This window comes from Mixophyes fleayi, chromosome 6 (genome assembly GCF_038048845.1).
Source record: "Mixophyes fleayi isolate aMixFle1 chromosome 6, aMixFle1.hap1, whole genome shotgun sequence".
Classification (NCBI taxonomy): Eukaryota; Metazoa; Chordata; class Amphibia; order Anura; family Limnodynastidae; genus Mixophyes; species Mixophyes fleayi.
In genome coordinates, this window is record NC_134407.1 from 149,326,808 (window position 1) to 149,346,619 (window position 19,812).

The following is a 19,812-nucleotide window of genomic DNA, read 5'->3' on the forward strand; positions in this document are numbered from 1 at the left end:
TAGTCCATTAGCATTTTATAGTCAGCATCATATTAAAGGTTTATTCCCTAACATCAATAACTAGAGTATGCAATGTGCGATCTCTTCGCCGAATAAACCGGACAGCTGCTGATGAATAGGGGATTAAAATGATATCAGACACCTGAACCATAGGTTTTACTAATATGCATATAACTTATAATATTAAACATGAATACTACTATATTTCGACATAAATGACTATGTGTTGCAACTTCAATTAATGTGTACTATTTACAACTGTATATGTTTGTACAAATATGTGTAAAAGTGTAGAAACTGTTTGTCACGTGTTGCGGCTGGATACGCCCTTCCACGCCGTAGCGTGCTCTACGCATATTTTCGGACAAAGACAACCAAGCTTGCTCGATATTAATTGAAATGACTTTATCCAATTTGCTGACTTCAACAGAAGGTTGAGAGGTATAACATACTGTACATAGAGGAGATATAGCTGGAGAGGTTCACTATAAGTTTTTACTTATTTTAGATGGATGCATAATACATGCATTTATGTAAGCTTGTGGGTTTATTTGCTAATTAAAATATCAAGTCAAATAATACATAATTTTATCAATTTACCCATAGAGGAATACATTTAAGGCGCCTAAGGACTGTCAACAGTAGAGATTTAGGTTACACACTAACTCAAATCATACTTGACTATTACCTAACAAAATGCAAAAGTGTTAAAGTGCAGCAATCCAGACATTGTCTAATTTGCACTAAAGCAATAAAAGTACATTTTCAGCAAATAGTCTTTATACTGGATTATTTAATAACGTGGTGCACCCTGTACATCTATGCTGTAACCCATAAAAATCAATCAAATGTTTGCTTTCAATTCAAGTTGCAGTAGGGAAATGGTAGTTATAACCTAACTGGATTCTATGGATTGCAGTGCATTTATACCTAGTGGGGTCATTACTGAGTTTTGTTTCTAAATTTACATAACTAAGGGTATTGACTTACCTTGCATTTAGGTAAAAACTTTGATCTAAATCATAGCAACAATTCACACAGTTGCTATTATTGTCTAACTTGGACATTTTTTTCTGCATTATCATGACCCTGCTGCACAATGACACAAGACACAACTTGTTTCTTAACACAGCAGTCCCGGGGTTATGATTAAGCTATTTGCATCATCAGGCCCTGCCCACCACTGCAAGAAGGGGAAGCGGAATCTGTGATGGTGGCCAGGACTCTTGGAAATTTGCAAGTATTCTTGCAAAAGAAAAAAAAAAACTATTTTTTTATTAGTTGCTGCAGTTCAGTGCAATTTGTGCATCTAAATCCAATGTTCGTAAATAAGACCTAGGCCAGTATTTATTAAAATGTGATTTTGTCAAGCTACCATTTTAACGTGATGTACAATTTGCAAACCGCAATGTATCACAGGGATACCATACATTAAACGGCATGATTTAAAACCACCAAAGCTGAAATCGCATTGTTGGTTTTTTATACTTGAGAAACATAAAAATGGTGCAATGTATCAAGTGGTGTTTGCAAAGCCAGATCGTAAACCACCTGAAAAAAAACAAATATTTTGAACGTAGTTCCGATTGGCTCAAATTGAGCATGATGCCTAGAAAAAGAGAGAAAATTTACTGATATCGTTGAACAGTAACTATAGCGATGAATGGAGAAATTGTTTTCTGTCTCAGTTACAAAACATGGATGAGAATCAAGTTATAAAAAGGAGGGATTAACAGCAACAGCATTAACAGAGTGGCTTACACAGGGGTAGAGTTTTAAGATTTTGGTTGTCCCTTGAATCCTTGTACCATCAAGAGGTTCAAGATAGCTTTCAAAAAATGATTTTTGGTTTTTAATATCGATTCTTTAAACTCTCCTGTTTCCACTCTCCTCTGACACCTATCAGGCATAATGAGAAAGTGGCAAAGTTATTTAAGGTCATGAGTTCGCAATCTTTAGTCTTTTGTGAGCCAATTGAAAGCCGCACAGGGAACAACAAGCTTACAAGCTTATTTAAAAGCCACATTGTGTTTTTCTAAAGTCATATTAAACTGTTTTTTTAACTAAACTTGAGAAATGTGATTTTACAAATGTACTTTGTCAAGAATAGTACTGTTTTATATGACAGACGATTATGAGGAAATCTCATTGTTGTCAATTGTCTTGTAAATTATAATTATTGTGTTTAAGAAAAATATTAATGAGTTATTTTCTGTGGAGTCATCTGATATTATGTTTAGGTCTGACAAATTACTTTAATTTTGGAAGTGTATGTTCCGTCAGCACCATGGACAGGGGACCTATCAATATTCCCCTTTCACTGCTCATTGCAGTGATAAAAATTCCTATGACAACACAATTTAACAAAAATCTAAAGCGAAGACTGGTTAGAGATACTCAGCTGCCCCTGCAATTCTAGCAAAGTGGTAAGGGAAAACTTATCGCTTCCAGGCCAGACATTGTACATATGTGCACGTGTGAGCCGGACTGCTTAGTCTGTTAATAAAGGTCTCCGTTCACAGACTGACCCTATCGTTCTTCTCTACTACCAAGAGGCACCATTAGCGCCGTTAGATGAAAACATACATTGTCATACACAGTCATCACCTGGCCAAATTTGTCATCCATCAACATCCATCCACATCTGACATCAGCATCCGAGGGACTACATGATTATATATAAATATATTATATTATATATATATATATATATATATATATATATATATATATATATATATATATCTATCTCAAAATACAAAAAATAGTACAAATGGCGCTAGGTTATACAATCGAGTTTAGCAGATGTATAAACACGAAGCAATATATGTTACAAAAACATGTATAAATGCATGATAGGGTAGTCTTCCCAGGTATCACATATACTGTCTTATTTCCAAGCGGCAGCCGAAATTGCATAACACAGGATGGTTAGTCTGGAAAAATGATCTAGAATAAAATAGCAGGGCGCCTCATAGTGTAGTATTGTAAGTAATATAGTAATCTATATAAAGGTATTAGCTATGAGTACCAAATATAGACTTGCCAATAAACGTATGAGGTTGTAACTCCTTGTGTGGCAGAGTGGAGAAGATAAGTGAAAAGGTCGGCTCACAACCACCAAACCAGTGAGAAATTTTGAGGGTTGGTCTGTTTCAGTTGGTATGGCTGCAGTTCTTGGGTATTTTTCTGAGAGGCATGTTGGCGTCAGTAGCTGAGGGGGGAGTACTGGCGCTGAATTGCTTTTTGGAGGCTTCTGGGGTACATCTTTGATTCCACTTTAATCTCCAGTCTGGACTATAAATGATTTACTTTACAAGAATACTAAAACATGGATCTGAGAATCATGGTGAAAGAAATGGAGTTTTGGGATTTGAACGAGGAGTTTTAGGTACATGGTACAGATAAGTCCCAAGAACTGCAGCCATACCAACTGGGTCAGACCAACCCTCAGATAAGGAGTTAACAGTATGATTGATGAAGGATAAAAAAGGGGAAAACATAGGGAAATTGAGCTATATAAGAAAAGTGTGCCTATGAGGACATTTCTGGATCAGTGACAGATAAGCGCTGTATGTTTTAATATTTGGTACGCTTAATACCATTGGGAGTTGGAGATGCACATTTATTTGTGAAAAATTTCTCACTGGTTTGGTGGTTGTGAGCCGACCTTTTCACTTATCTTCTCCTATGTCACCGGGTGTGATATTGATTACACTAAATTACTGCACTATTACTGGCTTTTCCATACATTTGTTTTTCATATGATGAGACCAGAAGGAGTACTCTGCCACACAAGGAGTTAGAACCTGATACGTTTATTGGCAAGTCTATGTTTGGTACGCATAACTAACACCTTTATATAGATTACTATATTACTTACAATACTACAGTATGAGGCGCCCTGCTATTTATATATATATATATATATATATATATATATATATATATATATATATATATAAATATATTGTATTTTATGCACACTGTGTTTAATAACCCTAGAATAATCATTGTAGTATGAATAATGGAATTATGAAGTACTAGGGTGGAGTTCAGTCTGTTCTAATGTAGTAAAATACAGGTATTGTTAACAGAAGCAGAAGGGGATATGGTGACATAATAGCCCCTGCTGAGTCATTTACTGAGTACAAGGAAACTTTCCTGTAAGTCTTTAGTGAAGAAGCTGCTCTGCTGAATTCGGTTTGAATTCGCTGAGAGTCTGCAGGTCACCAAAGCTGCATCCCAGGATGAAATGTTTAGCCTGAGGCAGCTGTTGTAGTGATAAAAGCAGGATTGCAATTCTGCATATACAATGTTCCGAAGATCTCTCCCATGTGAACAGCTGTGATTAGCACAAATGGGGGCAAAAAATCTCTGCAAACGCTGAAAGTCAAGGGAAGGATTTTTATTGTTTAGAAGCTGAAATACTTCATTAAACTGCATAATAAGGGAAAAGATTATTGAATATTACCCTATTATACTGTATATCTTAATAGAAGAGCACAATTTACTTCAGCCATTGACAGGTTAATATGCAGTAAACAATACATCTCTCTATTCTACTTCAAAGAAAATGTATTCACTGCTTACTCCAGTTGGGGGTCCGCTCATTACTAGCCAGAAAAATACAATTTTTGAAAACATTATAAAGCTCTGTTAACAAATTAGCACAATGAGATAAACCTCATATGTAACACGTCTTATTGTTCCTGTGTGTGAATATTAATCTGCTTATTCCAACCTCAATAATTTGTGGACCCAATATTCTCCACCTGACTGCATGTAACATACTCTGCAGTGCTTAACAATTGGAAACCAACTCAGTGATAAAAAAAAGAATGGGTATTAACAGATAGACAAAGAGGTATTAGGGTCTTCCTTGTAATATTATGATCTATAGACGTAACCACGAGAATGCAGTCTCATTCACTAGTAGCCTGTGAGTCAACTGAGCTATATGATATTGCAGAGACATATGCATACTGGCCAAATTTCCCTTGCTTTTCTCTGGGAGATCCCGTAAAGAAAGTCAGCTGGCAAGTGTGGGAGGGGGCATGGTGATGCCATAACCATTGAGTGGTGGGGTGGGGCCTAACAACCAATGGCTGGCTGGGCTAGGTGACAGGGTTGCATCTGCCTTCCAGGCCAATCCCATAGTGGACTGGGTGACTGGGCTACCTGCATTTTTTGTCTTTTCAAATGTTACTAATAGGCTACTGAGCCAAGTCTCATCCAAATATCTATTCTTCCAGGAGTCTAGGAGGAATCCTCGCAATTTGGGAACCTCACGGACATTCGCTAAGAAAATACAACATAAGCTTGTGATCTAATAAAAACAATTGTTGAATTTGTTAATGATGCTTTGTCATATCCTTTCCATGGTTTGCAACACTGAGCCTCAATCTTTGTTAATTGGATAATTCAACTCTAGAAAGAAAACATCTATCTAGTTATTGCGCCTTCAGTAAAGCTGGGTTAAAAGAAAAACGTACATGGAGAACCCCACTATTTTGCTTTATTTGATAAGGTCGTGAATACAAGTCACCTATATTGTAAATTTGGGGAAATGTACTCAATGCCATCCATTTATAACCTAAATATTTTTGTGGATGCCCAGCAAAGTTTTGGTCACATATCATATGGTACTAGGTATGGTTTAGCAATGGCAAGAATCACATTTTTGCTCTTTTATGTACATAAAAGGAAGACCAGAACACTTCTGTTTAGAGATGGGCGGGCTCGGTTCCCCGAGAACCGAACCCACCCGAACTTTGCCTATCCGAATACCGAGACTCTCCCGCCCGCTCGGATTCCAGATCGAGGCCGAACGTCATCGTGATGTCGTCGGATCTCGGGACTATGTTTTCGCGATATTTCAAAATTATAAATACCTGCCTCCACAGCAATCCATCGCCATTTGACAGAGGGAGAGAGCAGAGAATACAATTCTGATTACAATTCTGATTACAATTCTGATTACAATTGATAGAGAAGAGAGGAGGATAGAGGAGTCTTTTTTTTTCAATATTTGGCACTACAAGTGCTTTTGGGGTGTCCCCCATTCTTTTGCATTAATATTTCTGGCTGTCAAAAGTACTATTTTTCAGCAGCCTAAAAATATAATATTTAGCACTCCCAAGGGCTTTTCGTTTGCATTAATATTTCTGGCTGTCATATTTGTCAGCAGTATCTAAAACAATTTGTAGCACTACAAGTGCTTTGGGCTCATAATGGATTCAAAGCAGTCCACATATAAGCAGAATGAGCAACCAGGTTCTGTCACCAGTCCTGATGTTAGTGTTCCCAGTACGTCATCTGGGAAAGGCGATGTCAAGCTACACAGTCTTTTGAAATCAGTCAAAAAAACACACACCAAAACATTTTTTACCGAGTTGAAGGGAAAAAGAAGTGTAACTGAGGAAGCGTTATCTGCCGATAATTTTTGTTTTTGCCAACATGCCATTCTACATACGCAGTGGCAAAGAGAGAATGAGGCCTTCACCTTTGTCTATTAGTGGCAGATCAAAAAATGTTACTGAGCCTTCTTCTTGTACGGACACTCGTGACAAAACCAAGTAATTTGGAGTCTAAAAGTGGTGCACAAGTACTGTTACGCGTGAAAGCCGAGCTGCAAGAAAACAGTAAGGCATTAGAGGATAATATATTCTCTGAATCAGAAATGACACCAATCCCAGTGGAGAGTCCATCCACCAGTGGTATGTCTAATCGTGAGCATTCTGTTAGTGACAGTGTACCCATAAAGAAGGTTCCTTTCAGCAGTTCTGCTGATGTGTGCCAAAACAGCCCGAGTGTAGTCGGTGATACACCAATTGAGGCTGCAACTTTTGAATTAGAAGAGGATGAGGGGGAGATTTGTGTACGCGACGAGGACACTAATGATGATGTTGATGATTATGATGCAGACAGATACCAAATTGCCTTTCTCAATTTCTATTTATATTCTAGGCTCTATAACGGCTGAATAGTTTTCTATTTTACTCCTAGTGGAGAGGGGGTCTGATGCAGACAGCTACCAAACTACCTTGGTCAATTTAATTTCACTTTCTAATTTCACAGTCTATGCAGGCTGCTTTTTTCTATTCAACTACAAGTGGAGGGTGTAATATACACCCAAAGACGATGGCTACATTGCCAATAATCAAAGATGGAGGAGGTAGACAACCAGGTTTGTCTGTATAATTTGCAGGCAAGTGTTCACATTAAGGATGGCCTACCAGGGAATAAACTGTTTTTTTCATAATTTATCAGCTTTAGAAGTACCTCACTTATCCAAGAAACTAGTGGAGCACTAAATTAGGTTATTTTATACCAAAACAAATTAATTTTTTTCAAAAATGGCAAAACAAAACCAAACCAAAACCAAAACCAAAACATGCAATGACGGTTTGGCAAAACCAAAACAGGACGGTAATCCAGATCCAAAACACAGGGGTCAGTCAGCATCTCTACTTCTGTTACATGACCTAGGGCTAGATTTACTAAGCTGCGGGTTTGAAAAAGTGGGGATGTTGCCTATAGCAACCAATCAGATTCTAGCTTTCATTTATTTAGTGCATTCTACAAAATGATAGCTAATATATGATTGGTTGCTATAGGCAACATCCCCACTTTTTCAAACCCGCAGCTTAGTAAATCTAGCCCCTAGTGTGAATGTGGTACATGATGGAATGTATAGAGAAAATATAGGTTCCTGGACGCATAAGGGTAGTATGTTTCTAGGTATGAATGTGGTGTATATCAAAGTGAAACTTGTCATAAAAAGTGATCTTTATTAACAGATAACACATACATAAGTTCTGGCCAGAACAAAACAAAGTAAAAGTTATAGTACATGGATCTGAACACCCAATGGGTGGTTATGAATAGTTCTGATAGTGTTCAAAAGTGTTCAAAACTATGCTCCAAGCAGGATCTGTGCATTTAGAAATAAATGCAAATAGTATATCATACAGAGGTCAAATAAGTCTCAAACAAGATTGGTTCAATTGAAGAATTTCAATAAAGTATTGTTCTGAAGTATAATATAATCCACTGTCCTGATGACTGTCAATATGAATGGTATTGTCAAACGAAGTTTAGAGTAGTATAGAATAATCATAAATAGTTCCAAACATGAGAATTATACATGAGAGTCCAGGTATATGCGTGGTAAATAGTTCCTAACAGATTACTCACGTTTGTGTAGTGATGCAGCTCAAGCGAGCTGTAATGTCTCTCTCCTGCAGTCCGGGTACTCCTTTCCTCCCCTAGATGTGGGGGGTTGTTTCATTCATGGCCCTGTAGTTGGTATGCAGTGCTGGATGATGGAATGTATGCCTAAAAAAGCACAGCAGAATTGGTAAACCTAGTGTACAAATGTATTGTAGTCAAATATAGTTAAAACATATTTACTTTCATTCATTTCATTTTATTATTAAATAAATAAAAGTCATTAAGCTTTAACTACATTTCATTTTTTCAAAGTGCACTAGGTTAACCAACTGCTTTGTATCTCTTTTGGTTTATAAATCTTTCAGTTGCCAGGTAGCACTCTCCTCTATATATACAAGATAATTGGATTTAATGAGGCAATGGACTTTTCTCTCTATTTTGGAAATTAAATATGAAATGGTCTGTGCGACTGTAAATCTCTACAGCAAATTAGAATGTATACCTGACAGATTACCAATGAGGACCACCTCATACAAGACACTTGTGTAATATTGTATAATGCTAGAATTTCTGTCTTCAATCTGTACACAATCAGGGCTGAGCTATCGAGGTGGTGCTCTGTCCACATCCCATTGTGCAATGCCCACTAGTCTACCTGATGAGCACTATCCCACCCATTTCTTGCCTTGTGTGGTCAGACTGGCCTTTGCTTCACAGGTAAGACTGCTTCCCCTCCTTGTCAGCGGCCTGCTCATAGGAAGGTGACAATAAAGACAATGGATGAGTGACATTATGTCACTCATTCAGTGATTTAGGTGCCCCCTAAAACAAAAGTGTGTCTTCATGAAAAACCTGGATTTTTAAACTATGCTATTAAAGAGTACACAGCTTAATGGGACAAATGCCTTTGTATATGAAGAAAGTTACTAGTTATTAGTCTTTCATCTGACTCATAACTGGGCGATGGTTGAAAAAAAAGAGTTAGGAAACTTCAGATATTATTCATTCTAATAAATTCCATTTTCTCCAATAGCACAATGTATTTTTGTCTTTAAAGTATCCTATTGATGAGAAAGGGAAATTGATTCATTTTTCTGGTGTCGGCTTGGCTCTAGATTGATTAGCAATTAATTACTTGGATTTAATGTTTGTGGCAGGTTTATAAATTGTTGATTTTCTTTTAAAAATGCTCAAGCAAGAACAAATCTATAAGTCTGTGAATGTGAGAATACAATCACATTTCAAAGAGCCATTTGAGTGTAATGGGGAGCAAAAATGGCACATTAAAGAGTAATGTTTCCGTTATCTAACTGAGCAGAATTTTAATGTATGTTCTTTGGTATATCGAGAAACCAGGTGCTATAGGAGTCCATTTGTCAGTGGTGTAGGGCAACAAGGCTCTGCCCACTAGGATTTACTTCTTAGGAGCAGAGCAGTGGCATCATGACCTACCTCAGTTCTCTATTATCTGCAACTAGTTAAAAGTCTGTCAAAATGAGAGTAATATCATGGGTCCACAGTTGTGAGCATTAATATTTGTTTAATTTAAGTTACGACATCAAGAATGGTGTGGCGTGACATCTTATTCACTGACTTTGTATGCATTGATGTGATATTACCTCTTGGTGAGTAGTCATATTTTTATGACGATGATGATCACTTTCGCATTCTCTTTGGTCATCATTCATAGTTTGTCGTGGGGCTTTATCCAGCTCTGCCCTTCGTCTTTTTGCTGCTTCTTGTTGTGCAGTTATTCCCACAGCAGACATTTGCCTTTTAGGTGGCATCGCAGTTACACTTTGTTGCCTATTAATTTAACACTAAGGGGGGTATTCAATTGTTCGTCCGGACCGCTGAAAAACTCGCACTCTAAAAATATTACCGTTAATACGGTAATTACCCGCTGAATTTCACTCAGTAAATTACCGTATGAACGGTTTTTACACGCAATATTACCGTATTAACGGTAATAGTTTTAGAGCGCGAGTTTTTCGGCGGTCCGGGCGAACAATTGAATACCCCCCTAAGTGTAAATAAAATGAATGGTATCTGCCACACAAAAAAATCTAAATAAATCAACCAAAACAAGCCCAAGAAATGAGGAAAATCTAGTCAGTAGGAATAGACAAGTACACAAAAGCGTCATTTGTAAACATTTTACCAATTTTGTATCTGTGTTTTGTGTGTGTATTTATAAAGGTGAGGAGCAACATTAGCCTTATATATATATATATATATATATATATATATATATATATATACATACTGTGGCAATGGGAGTGGTTTTCCACAGGCCTCTAATAGTGGAATTAGCTATGGTGCTAACTGTCTGCAGGTAAAAGGCTGCAGACCAAGTTATATACAGGTGTAGCACTGGGCTTAAGTTCAGTAATGTACAGGTCAGAGACATGTTGTAAAGTAGATGTAAAAAGTGATTTACTTGCATGCTTTAACGTGTTTGTATCCACAGAGCTGATAGGGGTGGCTGTGCTGATTAGGCGTTACAGAACACCTGAGGAGCCATCCTTTAAAAACAAGGTGGGAGTGTTGCCTGTCAGTCATCCAAGCCTGTGGGAGGAGACATCTGTATTTAATCCTGGATTTGTGCTCTTGTCAGAGGTGACTGACGCTGAACTAGCTGGCCAGTCATTAGTGAGCTGGGCTATGTCTAGTTAGTGTTTAGGGTCACCAGGAGGTGCAAGTAAAGGTATTGCTTGCTGGTGTCATCCTGACAGAAGTGTTATTTATTGTGATGCCAACAATAAATATGTTTGATTGAAAATAAGAAGTTTCGTGTTGCTGATGTCTACTGGGTATTCTTGCAACAGAAGGTAACAAAAGTGCCAAGAGAAGGGTGCTTTTTTGTTACAATATATATATATATATATATATATATATATATATATATATATATATATATATATATATATATATATATATAATCAGTAGAAGATGCATTTAGAATAAAAAGAGTGAAATAATATTTGAATATTTATAAACCTCAATTACTAAAGCATGAGCCAATTGACTGATGTAGCCCCACGTGGACCTGTCTCTTGCTAAGTCTTTCGTTCTCCCCTTTCTTTGTGGCTGGGAAGAATGAGAAGGGGCCCTTGCACATGCATGTTTGAAAACCAGTATGCTAATGGCACAGGAATAAAGTATAGTTCACATAAGAGATGGTAAAATAACGAGTGCCAGAACATCGCTTGATTAAGTCCAATCCTTTATTGAACACACCCAGCACATACTTGTCAGTTGCAAAAATAGTAATAAATAATTGACAGTGTTTACATTAGGAATAGTTACTTTAACTATAGATCTCTACGCTGTGCTAGGACTGTGTCCTGTACAGCTATTGTTCATACAGTTCTCTGTTCCACCAGAGGTGCTGCGGCTGTCGACTTCGTTGACTTTTTACCTGGGAAGTGTTACTCTCCTCTCTCACCTGATTGCTTGTGCCTGCCTCCCTGCTTCATATTCCTGCCACTTGCTCTGTTCATTGTTGGCCATTGTTTGTTTGTTCCTATGTACAGATTGTTGCTCTCATCTCCAGCTTGAGCCAAACATTTTGTTCCAGTGTCCCACCAGTTTGTTTCCTATATTACTGCATCTCTTTTGATTTCTGATCCTGGCTACTTGGTTTTTGACTGAACTGTTTCATCATTGTATATTCCAGCTTTTTACCATGTAAGACTGCAACTTCGTATTATTATTTTGAGTTTGAGTTTAACTGCACTTCAATGACATTGGCTTATATCTTATATGTTTTGGCTGTTATTATTTTTGTTCCATATACTGGATTGTATTGCTGTTCACTATTATTTGTTACTCTCCAGCCTAAAGGACTCTACTAAACTGCCACCATGTGTGTTAATCATAATAAACTTCCCTATTATTTCACCTAATTTTACTCCTGCTCCAACTATTTAGTAAACACACAGTGATCACCAGCTAAATCTATATGGAACCTGCTGCAGAGCTTTCTGCCCCTGCATCTACTCAGCTCATGACAGTATAATTACAGGCCTAGCTGTCTGATATCACACTCTACTCTAGGCTTTGGCTTGGGCCCTACTCTCTGGCCTCACCTGCTTCCCTACTAGCCCTCCGGTGAGCCTGACCCAACATTCATCTAGGCCCACTCCACCCTGGAGACGACGTCATCGCCTGTGGTCTAATCCTCCATTTGGTCGCCTGATCCTACAATCACCCCCCTCTCACGGGCTCACTCAACTCTTCCTGGACCGGTCTACAGCCCCCGGGCTGGACCCTCTTTCTGGTAGGACCTATCTTTACTGTCTTCTGGTACCGGCTCTCTGTAGCCCTTCATTACAGCTATTACCATGTGTTTCATTTCAATTCACCATATGTTTATCCTAACCTTATTCTAATTTTTACTTTACATTATATTGTTTTTGCCACTGCCTTTCTGTTTTACTTCGTCCTTTAGTCCTAATTTACTGTTTTACTCTGTTCTGTTAATCCTAAACTTGCACTGGTCTACTACTGTCTGCCTTTTGCTGCCCTCACCTAAGGTTTTACCTTACCCTTCCTAATGCCTCATCTGCCCCTTTCTCTCGCTCCCCGTCCCCCTGTCTCTCACCATGCCACCCCGCTCCTTTCCTATACCCATTTTCTCCCCTAGCCCCCTTCACTGTCCAAACTCTCACTGTCCCATCTCTCACCCTCCCCCACGCTCCATTAACCCTAACAATCTCATCCACATCTCCCCACTTCCTTCCCTCCTCTTCTCATGTGGTGTCTGGACTTCCAGGACCATCCGTAACAAACTGTCCTCCATCCATGACCTCTTTATCTCCAACTCTCTTAACCTTCTTGCCATCACTGAAACCTGGCTTACTACTTCTGATACCGCCTCACCCGCCGCTCTCTCCTATGGGGGCCTCTCCTTCACCCACTCCACCAGACTGGATGAGCCCTCATGAGGTGTAGTGGACCTCCTCCTATCTCATAGCTGCACTTTTCAGGTCATTCTCACTGTACCTTCCCTTTCTTTCTCCTCCTTTGAAGTACACTCCATACGTCTCTTCTCTCCCATCCACCTCCGGGTCTGTCATTTACCGTCCCCCCGGCCCCACCTCCCTGTTCCTCGACAACTTCGCTGCCTGGTTCCCCACTACCTTTACTCTGACCTACCCTCCATCATACTTGGTGACTTTATCATCCCTATTGACAACTGCTCTGACCCTGCCACCATCAAACTTCTCACCCTTACCATCTCATTAGAGCTCATTCAGTGGACCTCATCCCCCACCCACTGTCTTTGTCACTCCCTTGACCTTGTCTCCTCTCTCTGCAATCTCTCTGACTTCTCCAACTCTCCCTTCCCAATCTCTGACCACCATCTCCTCTCCTTCAATATGTCCTCCTCCCCTGCTCCCACCTCGCCTAAATCTACCCTCACTAGGCGCAACCTTCATGCTAATGACCCTACCTCTTTCTCCTCCTCTTTTGAAACTCTCCTATCACCTCTTCCCTCCCTGGCCTGCCCTGACCAGGCGTTCTCGCTCTACAACCACTCCCTCACTACTGCCCTGGATGCTGTTGCCCTGGCTTCTTATATCCGCCGGCGCCGCCTCATTCCCCAACCATGGCACTCCAAACTCACCTGCTTCCTCCAAAAGTGCTCTCGCACTGCTGAACGTCTCTGAAGAAAATCTAGTTCCCTGGCTGACTTCCTTCACTTTAAATGTATCCTCTTCTCATTCTGCTCTGCCCTCACCCTCGCTAAATAATCCTTCTTTAAGTCCCTCATTTCTTCTCAGTCCTCCAATCCCCGCCACCTCTTTGCCACTGTCAACCCCCTCTCTTGTCCTGCTTTCCCTCTCCGCTTCTGACTTGGCCACCTTTTTCTCCTCCAAAATTGAGGCCATCAGTTTTCTGAACATCGCCTCCTCCCATCCTTCTGCCGCCACTCTCATTGCTTCATCTCCCTCCAACAACCAACTCTGGTGCTCTTTCTGCCCTACATCAGGTGAAGAAGTTCGCTCCCTTATTCTTTCCTCTCCACCTTCTATCTGTCGTCTCGATCCAATCCCCTCTCTCTCCCTTTCGCTCTTTCTCTCCTACTGCCTGCTCTTACCTTGCACACCTTTTCAACCTATCACTATCCTCTGGCGTAGTCCCCTCCTCATTTAAACACACTCTTATCTCTCTTATCATCAAAAAACCCAATCTTGACCCCACCTCTCTTGCTAATTATCGCCCTATCTCATTTCTCCCCTATGCCTCCAAATTACTTGAGCGGATTGTCTGCAGCAGCCTCACCAGACACTTCTCGGACAATTCCCTCCTCGACCCTCTCCAATTCGGTTTCCACCCACCTTCACTCCACCGAAACTGCCCTGGTCAAAGTTACTAATGATCTCCTATCAGCCAAATTCAGGGGTCACTTCTCCCTACTCCTCCTCAACCACGCTGCATCCTTCAACATCGTGGACCACCACTCCTGCTGCAAACTCTTCTCTCTCTCTCTCTGCGTCTCTGGATCTGTCCATGCCTGGTTCACCTCATACCTCGCTAACCGCTCCTTCTCTGTATCCACGTCTGGCACTTCCCCCACCCCCTCCCTTCTCCCTGTAGAAGTCCTTCAGGGCTCTGTTTTCGGCCCTCTACTCTTTTTGCTCTATACTTCCTCCCTTGGTGCTCTCATCTCCTCCTTCGGTCTTCAGTATCGCCTTATGCTGACAACATTCAATTCTACATATCTTCTCCTGATCTTTCCTCCACCCTCCTCTCTCGTGTATCTGACTGCCTCTCTGCCATCTCCTTCTGGATGTCCTCACGCTTTCTCAAAATTATCATCTCTAAAACTGAACTTTTTATCTTTCCTCCCCCTAGACTCTGCTCCCACCATAACCTCTCAATCATTGTTAACAACACCACCATCTCCTCTGTCACCTAACTCTGCTGCCTGGACGTCACCCTCGACTCCTCTCTCTCTTTTGCTTCCCACATTCAATCCCTTGCCCAAAGCTTTCGCTTCCAACTATGCTACATTGCCCGTATCTGGTCCTTTCTCTCTTAGGATGCCACCAATACTATCATCCACGCACTTCCCTTCACGCCTCCCCCACTCCATCTCGCCCCCCTCCGCTCTAAATTCAATGAGGCTGCAAGACTTATCTTCCTTTCACGCTGCTCCTCCTTTATCTCCCCTCTCTGCCTTGCCTTACACTGGCTCTCTCCCAGTCTACTGCCCTCTATATCTCTAACTTCATCTCCATTCACACTTCTGCCTGCTCCCTGCGTTCGGCCAATGACCATTGCCTCTCCTCCACTCTGATCCCCTCTTTCCACTCCAGAATACAAGACTTCTCCCGTGTGGCCTGCTTCACTGGAACAACCTTCCTCGCTCTATCCGTCTCTCTCCTAATCTGTGTTCCTTTAAATGGGCACTTAAAACTCACCTGTTCCTCAAAGCCTACCAACCATCCACTTAACCCCCTCATCTCCTCCGCTCCTTCTCCCCTCTCTCCTCCCGGTCCCCCTTTTCTCTCCCCCATGCTTTAACTGGCTCCCCTCTGTACCTGATTTTTATTTACCCTCCCTTAGGATGTAAGCTTGAATGAGCAGGGCCCTCTACCCTCCTGTCTCCAAACCTGTTCATTAGCCTGTCTGGAGTTTCTGAAGTATTGGTTTTTTTTTGTTTATTGTTCAGTACTGTTTCACCCTGTATAGTCTTCTGTTTGTACTGTGTACGGCCCTGCTGAAATCTTGTGGCACCTAACAAATAAAGGATGATAATAATAATAATAATACTGCTGAATGCTCAGCTGAATATCATGGGTGACCTTTTAAAACACTCCAGTTAGATCAGGCTGCTGTCTCAAGCTCAGCACGTATACAACCCCAAAGGAACGGCTAACCAGTAGACAGACACTAGGGGGTAAATCAAGGTCCGATTTTAAATATCCCGCAATTTTTTCACGGGTGCTTCATCTCGCAGATGTATTAAAGTAAGATTTTATGTAAAATCACCAGAGATGTGTGTCTGTCAAAATTGGCATTTCCAAAATCGATAGAGATCAAAGTCCCAACTGTTTGCCACTCTAGCTACACAAGTCTCAAATGTATGAAGCTGCAATTAAGCAAACTTTCCCGAGTTTGCTGTAAAAACCGCTACATACTGCACGCTGCTTCCAAGTAAACACATCACTGTTACACTGCCCCGTCTATAAAGTTGGAGGTCCGGCAGCTGTCAAAAGTGTAAAAATAGAGAAATGTTCAAACAAAAATGCATAGGGTCCTCCCGTCCGAGCACTATTAACCCTAGTGTTGCCAGCCTACTGCTGGTTGTGTGAAAATAAGGGAAACATTTGCGTTGGGTGCCCGCGGTTGTCACATAACTAGCACTAGGTAAACCAGCCAGGGTGGTTGGCAGGGCCTGATCAACCACTAGGCTGACCAGGCTGCAGCCTGGGGCGCTGGGTCCCGGGGGGCGCTGCCCTGTGGGTATTTTTAAAAAAAAAAAAACAACAAATTTTTACATTTTTTTTTTTTCCCATTCATTTTTTTTTCGGGGTGGGGGAGGGGGGGGGTCGCCGCGGGGGGGTGGAGGGCTCGACAATCAAAAGCAATGGTGGTCAGTGGTTAGCAACACACAGCCAATCGCCAGGCTGCCTGTTGCTGTGCAGCAGACAGGAAGCAGGACGTCTTCACTTCCTATCTGCTGATCTGAGGAGAGGAGCGACGCTGGCACAACTACAGGTAATTGAAGGGGGGAACTGCCCTGCATATCTATAGGGAGGGGGGGGAACTGCCCTGCATATCTATAGGGAGGGGGGGAACTGCCCTGCATATCTATAGGGAGGGGGGGGAACTGCCCTGCATATCTATAGAGAGGGGGGGAACTGCCCTGCATATCTATAGGGAGGGGGGGGGACTACCCTGCATATCTATAGGGAGGGAGAGGGGGGACTGTCATGCATATGTAAAGGGAGGGAGAGGGGGACTGTCATACAAATCTATAGGGTGGGAGGGGGGGGGGCTGCCATGAAAATCTATAGGGAGGGAGAGAGGTTGATATGTATGAAGGAGGGCAGAGGAGGGGGGCTGATATATGTGACGGGGGAGGGGATAGCTAGCTAGCAGAGTGGAGGTAAGGAAAATAGCTGCAAGGGGGATGGATGCAGGATGGGAGGTAAAGAAAATGGCTGCAGCAGGGGTTAAGGAAAATGGCTGTGGGGGGGTTGTAGTTAAGGAAAATGGCTGCAGGGGGTATTTAAAAAATACAGCAGCTTTGGGGGGCAGAATCTCATGATTGTGTGGTGGTCACATGGGTGGTCTCAGCAATCACTAGAATACTAAATATTAGTGAGATGGGGCTGGTAGAGGTTTGTATTTGATTGACAACAAATATTCAGATATTGCTTATATATGCCTGTCCAATGGGGTACTTTTAGCTGGCCATAATGGAGTGTTTTGTTTTTACTAAAGGGCCTAATCATTCAGGGTTTGCATTATAATACATTTTTGCATTTTCAAAACAGGACGCCAACTTTCCAGAAGCCAGCGAGAGGATAACAAAGTTGCAAGAGAGAAGAGCAAGAACAGGTAAGAGACAATGGCACAATCTGTCTAAATTTGAATGCTGGAGAATACACCTGAACATTCATATTCAGGAGTGTTCCTATACACCTATATATTCGGAGGAGGGGGGGGGGGGCACTGCGGCCGTATTAGCCTAGGGCGGCCAGAACCCTTAATCAGGCCCTGGTGGTTGGCACTATAGCAAGGGGACTCTCGGCAGGGGTCCCCCTGCCATAATGACAAACCAACCCATTTAGACAGCACCCAGTTATTGGCTGGGTGCTGTCTAAAGGATTGTACCTTATTGAAGGTATGTTTTGTCCAGTTAAACCATATGTGTTTTAACACATGTTTAAACAATCCTTTGGTATTCTGCTAATGCTGAGGAATTAATCTACCACAATTTAATGATAAATGTTTCCTTCATGCAGTCAAAGGTGGTGCTGATGAGATCTATGGGCATAGTACTGTTCAAAGTGATAGTTAAATAGAAGCACTACATTCTGAGCACTGCAGAGTAATCATATTTCACCCGCCCCCAAAAAAGTTGTCATTAAAAGTATTTTGGGATGGTTATTACTAGCACCTACAATCTGCTGTGCGCCATCAATTGTAAGTCCACTTTTTCAATGATTTATCTATTTATTTTCAAGGAAGCTACCTCTATAAAATGTTTGTATTAAAATAGAGACAAGTGAATTAGCGCATGTCTAAAAGTGGTGTGTGTGTATATATATATATATATATATATATATATATATATATATATATATATATAGTATATAATATTAATATTGTTTTTCAGTCTTATAACAATGTGAATTAACTTATTTTGAACTCATCATTTTTCAAATCAAAGTACATTTGAGGGTTCCACTTTTAATAATTTGCTCTATTATAGTTGAGCCACCAACATATTATTATTATATATTATTATCCTTTATTAAAATGGAACCACAATGTTCCGTGCCTCTATACATAGAGCATGGACAAAAACCCCGTCATACAGGGCATTACAAATTCAAAAACAGACTGCTATTAAAAAAACATCTCAGCTGAGACAAAGTGATATCAAAAAGAATAGAAGCAAGGAAAGTAGAGGTGGAGAGATGGGCTGTGAGACAGGCTGACCTCAGCCCAGGGATGGGGCGCGACTGTCAGGGACAGAGTAGTGATGAAGATTGGAAGGATAGGGAGAAGAGGAGATCCAAGGGCAGGGACCTATTGTCGAGGTGCAAAAATTAAGCTGGGGAACTGAAGGCAGAAGTAACTGGAGGAGGAGGAGGACACAATGAAAACAGGGCCCTGCTTGCAGGAGCTTACAATCTAAAGGGAAGGGGCAAGCTGACAGGAAATGAGGAAGGGCGTCATTGTGAGGGAGCAATACTCAGTACTCAGATGGGGGAGATTAGCAAGAAGATAGTTAGAGAAGCAGAGGAGGATAGAGGGAGATGAGTGAAAGAGGATCAAGAAGAGGTAGGACGAAGTGTAGGCTTTCCTGAACAGGTGGGTTTTGAGGGAATGTTTCAGGATTAGCAGGCTAGGGTATAGCCTGATAGAATGTAGGAGATCGTTCCAGATAAGGGGGCAGCACTGATGAAATCTTGTATGCAGGAATGAGACATGGTAACCAGATGGGAGGTGAGGCAACAGTTGTTAGCAGATTGTAAAGGACAAGAGGGAGTTTGAATGGAGATAAGGTTGTAGACGTAAGGAGTGGAGTTACAGAAGACTTTGTAGGTGAAGGAGAGGAGTTTAAAAAGAATTCTATAGCGGAGGGGGAGCCAGTGTATAGCTTGATAGAGATGGGAGCTAGATGTAGACCAGCGACAGAGAAAGATTAAATGGATAGCAGCATTGAGAAAGGACTAGAGAGGAACAAGTCAGGAGCTGCAGAGGTTAATAAGGAGGAGGATGCAGTAATCCAGGTGGAAAATGAACAGAGAATTGATGAAAGTTTAAGTGGCATCAGTGGAGAGGAAGGGTCTGATATGGGTGATATTGTGAAGATGGAATTGGCAGGATTGGGTAAGGGAGTGGATGTGGGGGGGTTAAGGATATGGTTAAGTCATACGTGACATC

General features: G+C 41.2%; 1 long non-coding RNA gene across 2 annotated transcripts in view; it reads right to left on the reverse strand.

Moving 5' to 3' along the window:
- Positions 1 to 8,234: 8,234 nt before the first annotated feature.
- LOC142160423 (uncharacterized) overlaps positions 8,235 to 19,812 on the reverse strand; it is a 41,458-nt gene continuing 29,880 nt past the window's right edge. For both annotated transcript variants that reach the window (XR_012693215.1, XR_012693216.1), the window contains one exon: positions 8,235 to 8,340. This is a non-coding gene — a long non-coding RNA (uncharacterized LOC142160423). The remainder of the gene's footprint in view (positions 8,341 to 19,812) is intronic.